The following is a 13782-nucleotide window of genomic DNA, read 5'->3' as shown; positions in this document are numbered from 1 at the left end:
TCTGGCAGTTACACAGGGGATTGCCATTTTTTTCTTTTGCCAAGTAAGGGCGTTAAAAAACAGTCCCAACCACCTACTGTCTTTATCATTTCCTCTTTTTAAAAAAAAAAAAAAAAATTCATTTATTTAATTTTTGGCTGCATTGGGTCTTTGCTGCTGCGCGTGGGTTTTCTCTAGTGAGTGGGGGCGAGTGGGGGCTACTCAGTTGCAGTGCGCGGGCTTCTCTTGTTGTGGAGCACGGGCTCTAGGCGCGCAGGCTCAGTAGTTGCGGCTCGCGGGCTTAGTTGCTCCGCGACATGTGGGATCTTCCCGGACCAGGTCTCGAACCCGTGTCCCCTGCATTGGCAGGCGATTCTTAACCGCTGCGCCACCAGGGAAACCTATCATTTCCTCTTAAAAGGGGGCACTTTAACCTAAAAAAATGAATGCATTCAGCATTGTGAGAATCTCAGTAAGTCCTCATTTTGCTGGAGAAGGGTGAAAATGTAGGCATTTAGGAGCTAGTGCTCTCATGGCACGGTGTCCCATCTGGATGTACCTCTAGGGTCTCCATGCTTTTCCCTCATGCATTTCCTTCTGACTGGAATGCCCTGTCTTCTGAAAGCCGGATCTTTCCTCCAAGCTCAGGTTTGCTTTTGCCCCACTTCCCTCACGCTTGATGACTTACCTCTGGGGAGCCCTGCAGCCTTTCAAGCTTGTGGCTCATAATTCGTTTTCCCTTGGATTGGAATTTATCTCTTTGTGTCCTGTCTACTCTATCTCCCCAGCCTGAGTATCAGCCTTTGAGGCCGGGGGCTCTATCTTCCAGCTCTTGGTGGTTCTAACATCTGGAGCTTGAAGTAGACTGATGTCTGCGAATGAGCATCATCCCGTTTCAGGGTTTCACAATGATACCAAATCTTGCCCTACATCCAGGGTACAAAAATAGCATAGAGCCTCTTCACTCATTTTAACCCCTGCAGAGAACGCACATTTTCTGTGCACTCGCCCCGGCTTTGGCTCTAGCGCACTGAAAGCAGCAAGGATGGGCCTGGAACTCAAACTGCGGGAAACTAAAGACACTCATTTTTTTAAATGAAAGCTGTTTGGTGGCTGAAGCCGTCGAAATGATAAGTGAGAAGAAGCTGTGAAAGTTTCAGGGCCTGGCAACTTTGATGGATTAATGTGTCCCTTTGTTTTCCCTTTCTTCAAGCTAAAAAAATTAAAAGAGCATTTGCCTAATGTTGTGAATGCGAATAATAACATCTGCCTGTAAATTCGGGTTGTACAGGATATGCGACTGGCACCGACTGCATGGTACTTTCAGAATCTCCACATAAGGCCAGCGGAACTAGGAATTACTTTGCATATCCGTCTTCCAAACTGTGATCCCATTAAATGAATCTTGGCTGATAGGGTAAAAAAAAAGTCATCCCCATGATTAGTAGTTTCTTGGTGGTGAAGCCCCGAGAGGGTTATTCCTGCCTTGGCTACGGCATAGCATTAGGGGTTAACTACAAAGAATAAAGAGACGGTGAGTTTTTTTTTTTTCCCCTCACATCCCCATCTAAACAGCACAGCATTTTCACTGCGGCTAGGTAGCAGATTGTATAATCTGTTAGACCTTTATTTTTTCCCCCTTAGGCAAATTCTGTTTCCAGATTGGAAACCTGCCACGATGTCCCTGGCCTCTCATATAATTTTGGAAAAGTGTCAGTTATAATTCCGATCTGTTAAGTAACCAGGGCCACTCTCTCGAGTTATATTTTGACTTCTGCATTTTCGTCGTGGGGCTGGCAGAGCATGAAATTGGGTTTGTGTGAACATGTGCGTGCCTGGGTGCAGTGGACTGCGTTTTCTTTCCACAATTGTAATGAAGCATCTTAAAGGGCTTTGAAAAAGTTTCCTCGGGCACATTCAGGGAGCACGGTAGATGCCGTTGTTTCGCAAGTTTTCTGTTTTCTTTGTCTGTACAGGTTGTTCCTGACTTCATGGCTGGGAGGAAGTTCAGGACGTGGAGCGCTTGCCGTTCGGCCGGTGGGGCTGAACTGGTCAGCTGCCTCCTGTTCTCAGATGGGCCAGTGACACAGCCCAGTCCTGTGGCGACAGGAGAGGGGCCGTACAGGAGGCAGCGTGTTTGGTGTTGTTGCACGGGGGCAGTGTGGCCGCTCTGGGCTGTGCACACTCTTTTTTACTCTGGTATCTCGCCTCATAAAAAAAGATCCTAAAAGTACCGGCTCCATTTTGGAGTGTTGGCACAGGAATTGTTGTGGGTTTAATGCGCAACCTGGCTTCTGTCACTCATTCGCCCCCATTTTCTCCACTGCCTTGCGTATGTCACCACTCCATCACCTCTCTCCCGCCCCTCCCTCTTGTCTCTGAGATTGTGAGGGGTTAGGGGACGTGTGTTTAGGCCAGAAAGTTTTTTCTTTTCATTAATTGGCTTTGGAAAGATTCCTTATACCCCAGCAAGGAGCTCTGGGGGACTGTTTCAAACATCTGATCTTATCATCCTCGGAACCTATTAACTTCACATGTGCTGATGGTGATGCCAAGAAAATGGAAGTCCTGGCCTTGAACGCGGGGAGTCAGGGCCCTCTGTGCTCTGGTGTGTTGGACGCCCTCTGGTCGTCCCACCCCGTAAGTGGCACACAGCCCCACATCTGCCTTGATTCCGTAAGAGGTGGAGTTTGGTCCTGGATATTCACGAGAATGCTTGTAGCATGAGGCAGGTGGAGCTCTTTAGAGACCAGGCCTAAGAACACCCAGGCATCCCGGCAGAGCTGAGTCTCATACGAGAGTTAGGCCTGGGAAGGACGTCAGAGGTCATGGCCTGTCCTCACTCTGCAGACGAGGGGTCCGGTGTATCCCAGGCCACTTGCTTATTATGCAGGGAAGCACGTGGTGTGCTCCCTGCGTTCCAGTGGTTAAGAATGTTATTAAACGCTACCGAATTACTTTAATAATAGCAGTATAAACTCAGACTTCAACTGGAGCTACCGTAACTAACTTCTAGGGTTTTCTGGACTTTGATGAAGAGAGCTCTTAGGTTTGCTGCGGACGGAAAGCAGATATGTGCGTGAGCCCGGAAAGCGAGCTCTCCTTGGAAGCGGTGAGACTGTACCACAGGGAGGCGCGGGGGTGGGGTTGGGAGGGCGCTGGTCCACTGCACCTGGAGGCTTTTAAAGCCCGAGCTGAACTGCATGCTGGGTGGGTGTTGCTCGGCATCCTTCCATCCTTCCTCCTTTTTTGGAGGCCAGTCATATTTTAAACGAGTCAAGCAGCCCCTCTAGGCAAGCTGCAGGAAACCCAGCCCCTGGCTTCATGTTGTTGCGTGGTCAGGTCAGCGGGAGATAAAAGGCCGGGACTGTTGGAGGCGAGGCCCCTTCTATCACTGGATGGCAAACTGTTAAGGGAAGATAAAAGGGAAGAGCAGGGATGTTCATTTTGAACAACACGAGGGGGCCTTTATCGCAGGCATTCAAGTCGAGTGAAGGGGGTGAGCAGGGAAACCTCAGCTTTATGGTTGCAGGCGTGTTAGAGAACTCTCCTGGAGAAGCACGGAGTGGTTTCCCAAACGCACAAGATCAGTTCTGTACCACGGAAATATTGGTAGAGGCCAGTCTTTTTCAACCACAGCGGTCCACGTGACTAGGAATGTCTGTAATGTTGGTAGTGTAATGTCAGCTTAAGTTAAATGGGCATTAGCTTGGGTTTCCAGATCTTCGTGCCCCAGAGGTTTCCCTGTGGAGGTGTGTGACCCTGGGGACCGGGAGGAAGTGTCAGGCTGGCCTAGCCAGTGGGGAGCGCAGGAGGCCGGCTCAGTTTCCTTGATTTCTCAGTGGCGTGTGCTCTCCTCTCAGGTTCCCTCCTCCGCTGGCTGGGTTCTCGCTTGGGCCTGAGAGCCTAAGGGAGGGGATCTGTCCGACTGGTGCGGATCTCCCCTTTTGGAATTTCCTTCCTGTTCTTTGTCACTTTAGGGTGAGTTTAATGGCTTGTGAAGGGGTAATCGCTTTCTCAGGGTGGGGATTGTAAAACGGGACCCCACCTTGAAGAGCCTGGGCCTGGTCAGGGCCGCCGCGTGAGCTCAGGCAGATGCGGACAGCAGACGTGCTTTGGGCACAGTGTACTTGTTTCAGACCCGCCGGGCTTCGGCCCTTGGTTCAGCGAGACACCCCACACCCTCCTGGCTGTTGGGGAGAAACAGAGCCCAGGCTTCCTCCAGGACTGGCTGGTCCACTACTGCCTTCCTCCCCAGGTGCCTCTGCCCGGCAGCTCTTTAGAGCTCGGGGAGGGGGACCTCGGCCGCACGCGCCCCTCTTCCCTCCCAGTGCCCCATCCTGCCCGTAGCAGCTTTGGGCCTGTGCTCAGTTTGCTTTAAGAAACACTATTTGCTTGCTAATGTTTTTGGTTGGTTGGCTTGTGATAAACACTTATCAACGTCTTGTATCTCAGAGTATTTGTTTTTCTTCATAGATAGAGTGGTGAATAATTTTCTTAGAGGCAAAATAGAGGGGAAAATGGTCACCCGTTAGGAGGCATAGCGGGCAGCCCTTGGAGCCCGTGGTCGTTGGGCCCAGCACACTCAGAGTCATTCTCAGCTGACAGTTTGTAATGTCTGCTCACCCACTGTGAAATTTTGACCCCAGCTGACTGCCTTTCTGATGCGCTGGGTGAGGAAAGATGTGATCTCCTCCTTCCACTGAGCTAGAAGCATTTCCAACAACACTTTTATCTTCCACAGAGTCATCTTGGTTTTATAAGGGGTGTCGTGCTGAACCCGCCCTGAATTCTGGGAATGTGCAGCCCAGATGCTCGGGTAACCACCTGTCCTGGGGGTGCTCAGCTGGCATCCAGCCCCTCCTCAAGGGAAAAGTAGAGAATCCTGTTTCTGCAGCCTGACCCTTTACCGAGCCTATTGGAGAGAAGAGACAGCCCCACGACCTCAGGGCCTGTGAAAGAGTTGCAGGATATTGCCTAAAACTCTGCAAACTGCTACTGAACTTTACCCCAGCTTCCTCCCCAAGCTGTAAGTGTGACTGCAGGCGCTGAGGCCCACGTCAGAGGAGTTTCCAGAGCAAACCCAATCACTAGGGTCCAGCTGCTGAGAGGCTGGGGCAGCTTGCGGGGTGTCAGCTGCACTGTGCTCGGGTTCTAGAGCTGGGAGGGGAGAGATGCAGGAAAGGGTGGGGAAGAGCCCTCGGGTCCTGTGGGAGCCCGCGGTGCAGACTTCCTTGATTAAGCACATGTGAGGCTGACCAGGATTTGTTTCAGCGGTGACCTGAAGCCGGAGGCGTTTTATTTCCTGCTGGCCATGCAGCCCTGCGAGCTGGCAGCAGCTGTTTTACTCCTAATTGTCGATGGGATTGCATTTGTGATAAGCTAAATTATATTTATATTTCATTGTTAAACTTGGGGGCTGGAACAGAATTTTTTTTTAAGATCAGCAAACTGGGCCCTGCCCTCCATGAGGCAGGGCAGTCCAAGAGGGGATGCCGGAGGCGGATGGAGGGGTTGGGGGAGGGCCAGCCGAGGGCCCAGCTAACCTGGAGCGTCGGGAGGCGAATAGCGTGGCATCAGTAGCTCACACTGGGCGTGCCGTGCCGTTTGTAAAGTGTTTCAGTTAATGTTCCTTTGATTGATTTCTGTACTGTAAAGTATGGAGGGCTGGTATTACTAGCTTCATTTTCCGGATGAGGGAACTGAGACTCAGAGACTTAAGTCGCTCCACTGGTGGCAAGCTGAGTTTCCAGTCCAAGACAGAAGACTCCACGTCGTGTGCTCCTTAGGCTGTGCTGCTGGGGTGTATTCTCCTGGTGCATCCTTCTGAATCTTACAGTAGGATGAAAAAGGGGCTGTCCTCTTAGAAGTGCTGAATCTGGAAGTCAGAAGACTGGTCTGACTTGGTCTCCCACCCATTGTAGGCCCAGGTTGTGGTTATCCACCCTCTGCTTGAACACTTCCAGAGACAGTGAGTTCATTACTTCACGGGGCCGCATTCCTTCTGTGGGCAGCTCTAGTCGTTCACAGCTCTGGTATAAAGAATTATGGGGCCCCAGACCAGTTTCTTTGTGCCTCCTGCCCAAACCCCGTTCCCGTCATGGTGGACACGGGGGAATGTGCCCTCTCTTCCACGCACCAGGCCTGCAGGTGCCTACAGTTCCTTCAGCCATTTCTTGTTTTCCCCCGGCTTGGTTTCCCAGTCCTCTAGCTTGCTAATCGCCCCTCTCTGAATGATTTTTCCATGATCCTTTTTGTGGCATCAGAAAGTGCAGGAATTTCGGAGTCGGGCAACCTGGGCTAGAACCCTGGCTCTGCCCCTGCAGAGCTGTGTAATAGCCAGCAGATAACCTAATCATTACCTGATACGATTTGGGGGAGGAGTAAATATATGTAAAGTGCCTAACACATCTTCTGGCCCAGAGTTTATGCCCCAATAGATAATACCCCGTAGTTATTAGAGAAGGGATACTCTGAAAGACACATAAATGGATAAACACTAGACTTGTGACATACCCTGACTAAAATCCTGTTTTCTCTTTTAGCAATAGCTTTCCTTTCTATTTAAAAATTCTTCAGCCAAGATAAGATGTGGAGGCCTCTCCCCACACTTCCGTATAAGCCAGCAGAGCAGATCTAAGGGTGGGGCAGGGACCCTAACCCTTATCCCCCACCCCCCCCCGCAGGGTGCTCTTGTGAGACATCTCCTGCTTTAGGTGAAGGCCCTGCCCTGCCCCGGGGGTAGGTGAGGGTGCCCCTCTGCTCAGCCTGAGGGCTCCCGCACCCCCTTTCTCACCAGCTTCCTTGCAGAGTAGAGAACCATACAGGTGTCTGCCAAGTTGGGCAAGAAGGTGATGAAATACCAGATCCTGGTGGCCGGGAAAAGATTGGCTCACCTGGGGAGAGGGACAGGGCTGCGCCCATGGGCCGCCAGGCCCCTCCCTGAAGAGAGGCCACTGAGAACAAATGGTTGCCATGCGGCAGCTGCAGAAGCCGTGGCTCCGAGTCTGGCAGCAGTGAGATGAGCTCCTGGTGGGGCGATGAGATAGGGGTGGGGGGCAGAGCTGCAGGGGTGGAGTCAGCTCTTTGCAGGAAGGCATGTAATTGGGACCTTGCCCCGTTTCCTCCCTCCAGAGAAGCCAAGAGCCCTCACAGAGGGATGCAGGAAGGAGAGTGGGGACCGCAGGACGGTTTCGTCCAGCTTATGTACCAGGAAATCTCCCCACCTTTCCAGCGGTTCCTATTTTAAATAGTGAATTTACTCTGACTCACGTAGATAGGCTTGGTGAGCAAGAACCCTGTCTTCCCGGTCGGCACTCGCCTCCCTGCTGAAGTTGTAGGTAATGTAGCAATTAAAACGTCCAAGTGCTTTTTATTTTTAAAAGAGAGACTGTCCCTCTCCCTGATGGCACCCCTTCCCCACACACTTTACTGAATATTAGAGAGTTCCTTTACGTGAAGACACTGGACGTTCCCTTTGAAAGGCAGCATCAGCAGCCTGTGTTATTCCTGGTACCCGCCGGGGCCCCTGAAGCCTGAGCAGGAAGGGGCAGCCGCTCTAGGCCGTAGGAACAGTCTCCGTTCCATTTTTCTCCCCCACCGTGGGTCACATTAAGAGAGAAACCGCAGTAGACAGTGAGCTAGTTCTGAGGCTGGGGGTGCTCTGGGGTTGCCTTCCCGCCCCTGCAGCACATTTACTGCCAGGAGCAGCAGAGAAGGGGAGTGGCCTGGGGGGACCGTGAGGGTGTCCAGGGCCACCGGAGATCCCGGCCAAAGGCCTCAACTTTGAAGACCATCCCTCAGCACCCCAGAAGGAGCTTTTCTGTGAGTGACACAAGTTTGGTGAATGCTGGAGAGGGGGCTTTGAGGGTCCAGAGCTGCCTGGAGGGGGAGCCCAGGCTGAGTGGTTCTGCTTTCTGTGCACTGCAGGCTGGCCCTGCCCTGTCTGAAGCTCACGTCCCACAGAGGAAGCTAAAATAGCCCCACATAGGTTTATCCCTCTGCCTCCGCCCTTACTGTTTTAACTCTTGAATTTCTTTGTGGTAAATAAAGCTAAAGTTAGAACTGGGCTCTGAGTCTCTGCCCCAGTGCCTCAATTTTTGCTCCTGGCGGTATGAGAAGCCAGCGGCTTCTTCCAAATCCTCATAGAAGGAATGTTTTTCAGGGAGATCCTTGCTTTTGTGTCACCCTCCTTCCAGAATTCTGTGTAAAGCACTGGTCCTCAAAGCTGGATCTAATCCCCTGGGAGTCAACAAACAGACTCCAGGGCCCGCCCCCAGGGGAGTTTCTGATGCAGCAGTTCTGGGTGGCGCCCGAGAACCTGCATTTCTTCCTTCTCTCAGTTTAATCGAGATATAATTGATGCACAGCACTGTGTCGGTTTAAGGTGTGCAGCATCATGACTGACTCACATTTGCTGAGACTGCATTTCTAAAGCAAGGTCTGTGATGCCACTGGACGGGACGACTCTGGGTGGCCATGCTGGAGCGAGGGTCAGTAGTAGTTAACCTCTCACAGTAGATGAGACTGTAAGGTTTCCTTCTGATGCTGAGCAGGGCCCTGTGGGGCTCCCCAGCACGGAGGCCTTTTTGTCCCCCATTTCTTGTAGGCAAGACTCCAACCTTCGCATGGTGTTTGCTTCATTTTTTTTTTTTGGTCGTATGCGGGCCTCTCACCGCTGTGGCCTCTCCTATTGCGGAGCACAGGCTCCGGACGCGCAGGCTCAGTGGCCATGGCTCACGGGCCCAGCCGCTCCGCAGCACGTGGGATCCTCCCGGACCGGGGCACAAACCCGCGTCCCCTGCATCGGCAGGTGGACTCCCAACCACTGCGCCACCAGGGAAGCCCCTGTTTGCTTAATTTTGATCTGTGCAGTTCTGCGACTCACTCTCCACCATCTGTGCTCCCCATCTCCTGCCCCCCAGTACTTCCTACACACGTGTCTCCTCCACACCCCAGGAGAGGACCCCAAAGCGTGGACTCCAAGTCTGCAATCGATTCTTGTGGAAGCGGAAGGCCCCGGACGACTCAGGTCACTTCTGAGCTCAAGCTCCTGTCAGTGGATCAGTGGGATCCAGCCTCTCCCACAGGACTGGGATGTTTGGGATTTCAGGAGCCTGGTGGCTTCCTTCCAGTTGCCTGCTTGGAGAACCACAGGGTGTAGAACATGGACCCCCAGCCCTTTTCTCAGCAGGGGCCGTGCGTGGACGCAGACTCCGTGCAGTGAACTTGTTAGTCTGGGGTGGGAGTCCAGTCCTTCTCCTGCCAGAGGTGAAAGTGGGAGCAGAGAGCACCTTCTTCCTGCCTAGAAACAGGCAGAAATGGGAAGCCGCGCACTGGAGGGGCAGAGGTGACTCAGAAGACCATCGTTAGAAGTCCGAGAATGTGACAGGGAGCGCGTCTGTTCTCTCAAGCCCCGCGCTAGGAGTTGTTGTCCAACAGAAACTGAACAGAGTTTAGAATCTGGATTCGCTTTGCTCTCCCACCGTGGTCTTGGGGGCTGTGCAGTGGGACTGACCCTCACAGGGTTGTTGTTACAGGGATCGAGTAAGATGATGCACTTTAGCTTGTGGCAGACAGTGTTCAGAAAGTGTTAGCCACTCTCATCATTAGTCTTCATTCTAGTCTTTCAGTGCGAGTGTTGCAGAGGTAGAGTTTGGAACAGAGAGCCTTCGACTGGTGGCAATCCGGGAGGCTTCATGTGAACAGTGGCCCCTGAGGGATGGGATCAGGGGAGGGGTGCAGGTGTATGTTCTGGGGGAAGAAACTGAACAGAGAGTGTGAGGGCCGGTGGGAGAGAAGGCCAGAGGAAAACTGAGGCCAGAGCACGGAGCACTGTGAACGTGGGTCAGCAAGTCCTCCATCCAGAGGGGGCATGTTGTGGAGGCAGAGCCCAGAAGACCACCCGGGGACCACACACGTGGCCGTGGGACCCCGGATTGCTGCCCTCCACGCACCTCCCAGCTCTGCTGTCTTGCACGTGGCCGGTGCCGAGGGGTGCATCCGTGCTCCCCCTGCGGGTAGGATCCAGGGCTGGCTGGAGCAGCTCACGGTGCCCCGCTGTACCGCTCAAATGCTCTACGTGACACTCCAAGGCTCCCTTTGAGCAAAGCCTGTGCCAGCGAGGGGGAGGGGGCCGTGCATGGGTTGCCGCCCTACCCAAGGCATAGACTGAACTCTCAGCCAAGAAACACATCAACTTCCTGGAACTCAGAGCCGTAGTCACAGCTGTCAGCCTTCAGAGCACACGTGAGGCCGTCCTGGTTAGAGGAGACGGTTTTGCCCCGAGCTTTGCAGGCATGGCCATGGTGCGCACTAGCCGGCTTGGGTTTCATCCCCAGCCTAGCCAGGACTTCCTGCATCAGTCAGCCCATCCTAAGAGAGTTGTCCTTGCTGCTTGTTAAGCCCCCGAGTAGCCCAGACCATTTTAGTATCTGAACTCCTCTAAACTCACACTCACACTCTGTTAGCCGGTCCTGGGTTGGCCCAAACCGGCTGTTTCAATCAGGGGATCAACCATCCCAAGTATTTGTGGACATCTGTGTAGGCTCCGCACCGCCTCTGTCCTGGTTCGGTGTTGTAAACCTCCCCACTGTCTGGTTTGTGGGCTTCTCCTGTCATCCTAGGCATCCAAGCTTTTTCCTGGGGGCCTTAGGACAGATTTTAGATTTCACTTCAAGAACCCTGCGGGTTTTCACAAGCTGGGAAGCTTTGTTTCTAGACCATCTTCCCTTTTATCTTTCATCTCTTCTTTGCTATCTCATTGACCTGGAGACAGGATCCTTAATCTTTTCTTTCTGGCTTCGCATAACATTGTCCCTTATCTCCTCTGGGGCTGGGGCTGGCCTGCCCTCCCCATCATCCTCACAGAGGGACCTCTGCCCTCTTCAGGCCATCCTGCTTCCATCAGATCTGGGCAAAGCCTGTGTGGGAATGCAAATCCAGAAATGCAGCAGCCTCCCTCAGGAGCCCGGGACCCACCCCTCCAGCTTCCTGGAGGTTCTGTCTCCAGGGTACAGCCTCTCCTCATGGGTCCTTTTCTCTTCTCTTCTCTTCTCTTCTCTTCTCTTTTTTCTTTTTTTGAGGTGGTGGTGATAGAGCTAAGGGGTATCTTGAACTTTCTTCCAAGAACCGTCCTGTACTTTTCCACTCTTGGAGTTGTGTGAATCCCTCAGGCCTGGTGGAACCCAAAACAAACAGGGTAGTGACTCTTGTTACTCAGCTTAATCGAAAGACATTCTTGATATTCAGATCATTTACATCCAAGATCAGAGGATGGGAGTTTCAGGGTCAAGTCTGTCAGGTTGGCCCTCTCCTCTCCTTGCTTCCCCTTGTGGATTGAGGAAGTTACTTGGTGGACTTTTTAAAGTATCTTTTTTAAGTGAGGGGAGGGAGTGGGTCCATATTTCAATGAGAGTCTTAGTTATATTCTGGAAATTTTTAATTCCAGAGACACGTCTCTCTGTGGTTTTTTTTTTTTTTTGCGTTATGTGGGCCTCTCACTGTTGTGGTCTCTCCCGTTGCGGAGCACAGGCTCCGGACGCACAGGCTCAGCGGCCATGGCTCACGGGCTCAGCCGCTCTGCGGCATGTGGGATCCTCCCGGACCAGGGCACGAACCGGTGTCCCCTGCATCGGCAGGCAGGCTCTCAACCACCGCGCCACCAGGGAAGCCCAACATAGGGAAACTTTGTTTGCTTTTTTTTTTTTCCAAACAGTATATAATTTCACCTTACGCATCTTTAAATTTAGATGGGTGGGGATGATCTGAAAGGATGTTTTCTTTGTGCATTTCTGAAACCTCATGGGAATTTTAGTAAAATGGTCTTGATTCACAGTTTCAAGGAAGGTGGGTTATATATCAAGTAAAACCGGGATTCTTATCCTACTTATCCCGGATGAGTTTCTGGGGCCCCTGACCCCCTTGATACTGAAGGAAAATGTTGGGTGTAGTATGTCCTTTTATCTGTGGGAGGGTCCATAATTTTCATCAGATCCTCGAGGAGGGTCTTGCCCACAAGAAACAGCGGGAATTGCTGGGGTAGTAATAAGGGTTCCTCCAAGTTAAAGGCGGGGGGTGGTGGTGGTGTCTCTGGCCTTTCTGGGGCTGTCCCTGTGAGTTATTCCTTGCTTCTTGATACTTTATTCAAAATCCAAAGAACTTTTCAGAAGAGAAAGACACAAAGAAAAGGCAGGAGAACTGAAGCAGTGAGGTGTGAAGAGAGAGAAGCTGTTGTGGTGTCAGAAATCACTGAGGAGCTGTTTCTGACAGGAAGGGCTGGTGGAGCTTTCTCACCCCCAGCAGACCCGTTCGGGAGGAGCTTGCCCGCCTTAGGTGCTCAGCAACTGTGTGGACAAAGTAAGATTCAGGATGATAAGTGGGCGTGTGGCGTATTGGGCAGCTTTTCTGCAGACACTCCAAAAGGGACAAGTTTTTGTCCGTGTGGCAGTCACTTTACTTCTTTACTCTCTCCAGTTTTGCACTCTTTGGAGACTGTTTCAGAGACAGAATGGGCTGGAGGTGTAGTTGTGAATTTTTGAATTTTATTTTATTTATTTTTTTATATAGCAGGTTCTTATTAGTTATCTATTTTATGCATTTTTTTTTTTTTTTTTTTTTTTTTTTTTGGCGGTACGTGGGCCTCTCACTGTTGTGGCCTCTCCTGTTGCGGAGCACAGGCTCTGGATGCGCAGGCTCAACGGCCATGGCTCACGGGTCTAGCTGCTCCGCGGCGTGTAGGATCTTCCCAGACCGGGGCACGAACCTGTGTCCCCTGCATCAGCAGGCGGACTCTCAACCACTGTGCCACCAGGGAAGCCCCTATTTTATGCATATTAGTGTATATATGTCAATCACAATCTCCCAACTCATCCCACCACCACCACCCCTCCCCCCCACCACTTTCCCCACCTTGGTGTCCATACGTTTGTTCTCTACATCTGTGTCTCTATTTCTGCCCTGAAAACCGGTTCATCTGTACCATTTTTCTAGGTTCCACGTATATGCGTTAATATACGATATTTGTTTTTCTCTTTCTGACTTACTTCACTCTGTATGACAGACTCCAGGTCCACCCACCTCACTACAAATAACTCAATTTCGTTTCTTTTTATGGCTGAGTAATATTCCATTGTATATATGTGCCACATCTTCTTTATCCATTCATCTGTCGATGGACACTTAGGTTGCTTCCACGTCCTGGCTATTGTAAATAGAGCTGCAGTGAACATTATGGTACATGACTCTTTTTTTTTTTTTTTTTTGCGGTACACGGGCCTCTCACTGTTGTGGCCTCTCCCGTTGCGGAGCACAGGCTCCGGACGCGCAGGCTCAGCAGCCATGGCTCACAGGCCCAGCCGCTCTGCGGCATGTGGGATCTTCCCGGACCAGGGGCACAAACCTGCATCCCCTGCATCGGCAGGCAGACTCTCAACCACTGTGCCACCAGGGAAGCCCTACATGACTCTTTTTTGAATTAAGGTTTTCTCAGGGTATATGCCTGGTAGTGGGATTGCTGGGTCGTGTGGTAGTTCTATTTTAGTTTTTTAAGGAACCTCCATACTGTTCTCCATAGTGGCTGTATCAATTTACATTCCCACCAACAGTGCAAGAGGGTTCCCTTTTCTCCACACCCTCTCCAGCATTTGTTGTTTGTAGATTTTCTTATGATGCCCATTCTCATTGGTGTGAGGTGATACCTCATTGTAGTTTTGATTTGCATTTCTCTAATAATTAGTGATGTTGAACAGTGCTTTTCATGTGCTTCTTGGCCATCTGTATGTCTTCTTTGGAGAAATGTCTGTT

The 13782-nt window shown here is 51.6% G+C and overlaps 1 protein-coding gene across 18 annotated transcripts in view; it reads left to right on the top strand.

Moving 5' to 3' along the window:
- The window catches only part of RREB1 (ras responsive element binding protein 1), a 180139-nt gene that overhangs the window by 89712 nt on the left and 76645 nt on the right, over positions 1 to 13782 (top strand). The window contains exon 1 of one of the 18 annotated variants that reach the window (XM_033408067.2): positions 7065 to 7803. The exons of the other annotated variants lie outside the window; for them this stretch is intronic. The gene's annotated coding sequence lies outside the window, so the exon portion shown is untranslated. Of the gene's footprint in view, positions 1 to 7064; positions 7804 to 13782 lie in introns of those variants that run through there. 18 annotated transcript variants of the gene reach the window in all.

Source organism: Orcinus orca, chromosome 10 (assembly GCF_937001465.1).
Source record: "Orcinus orca chromosome 10, mOrcOrc1.1, whole genome shotgun sequence".
NCBI classification, from domain to species: Eukaryota; Metazoa; Chordata; class Mammalia; order Artiodactyla; family Delphinidae; genus Orcinus; species Orcinus orca.
This window is presented reverse-complemented; position numbering and strand designations above follow the sequence as displayed.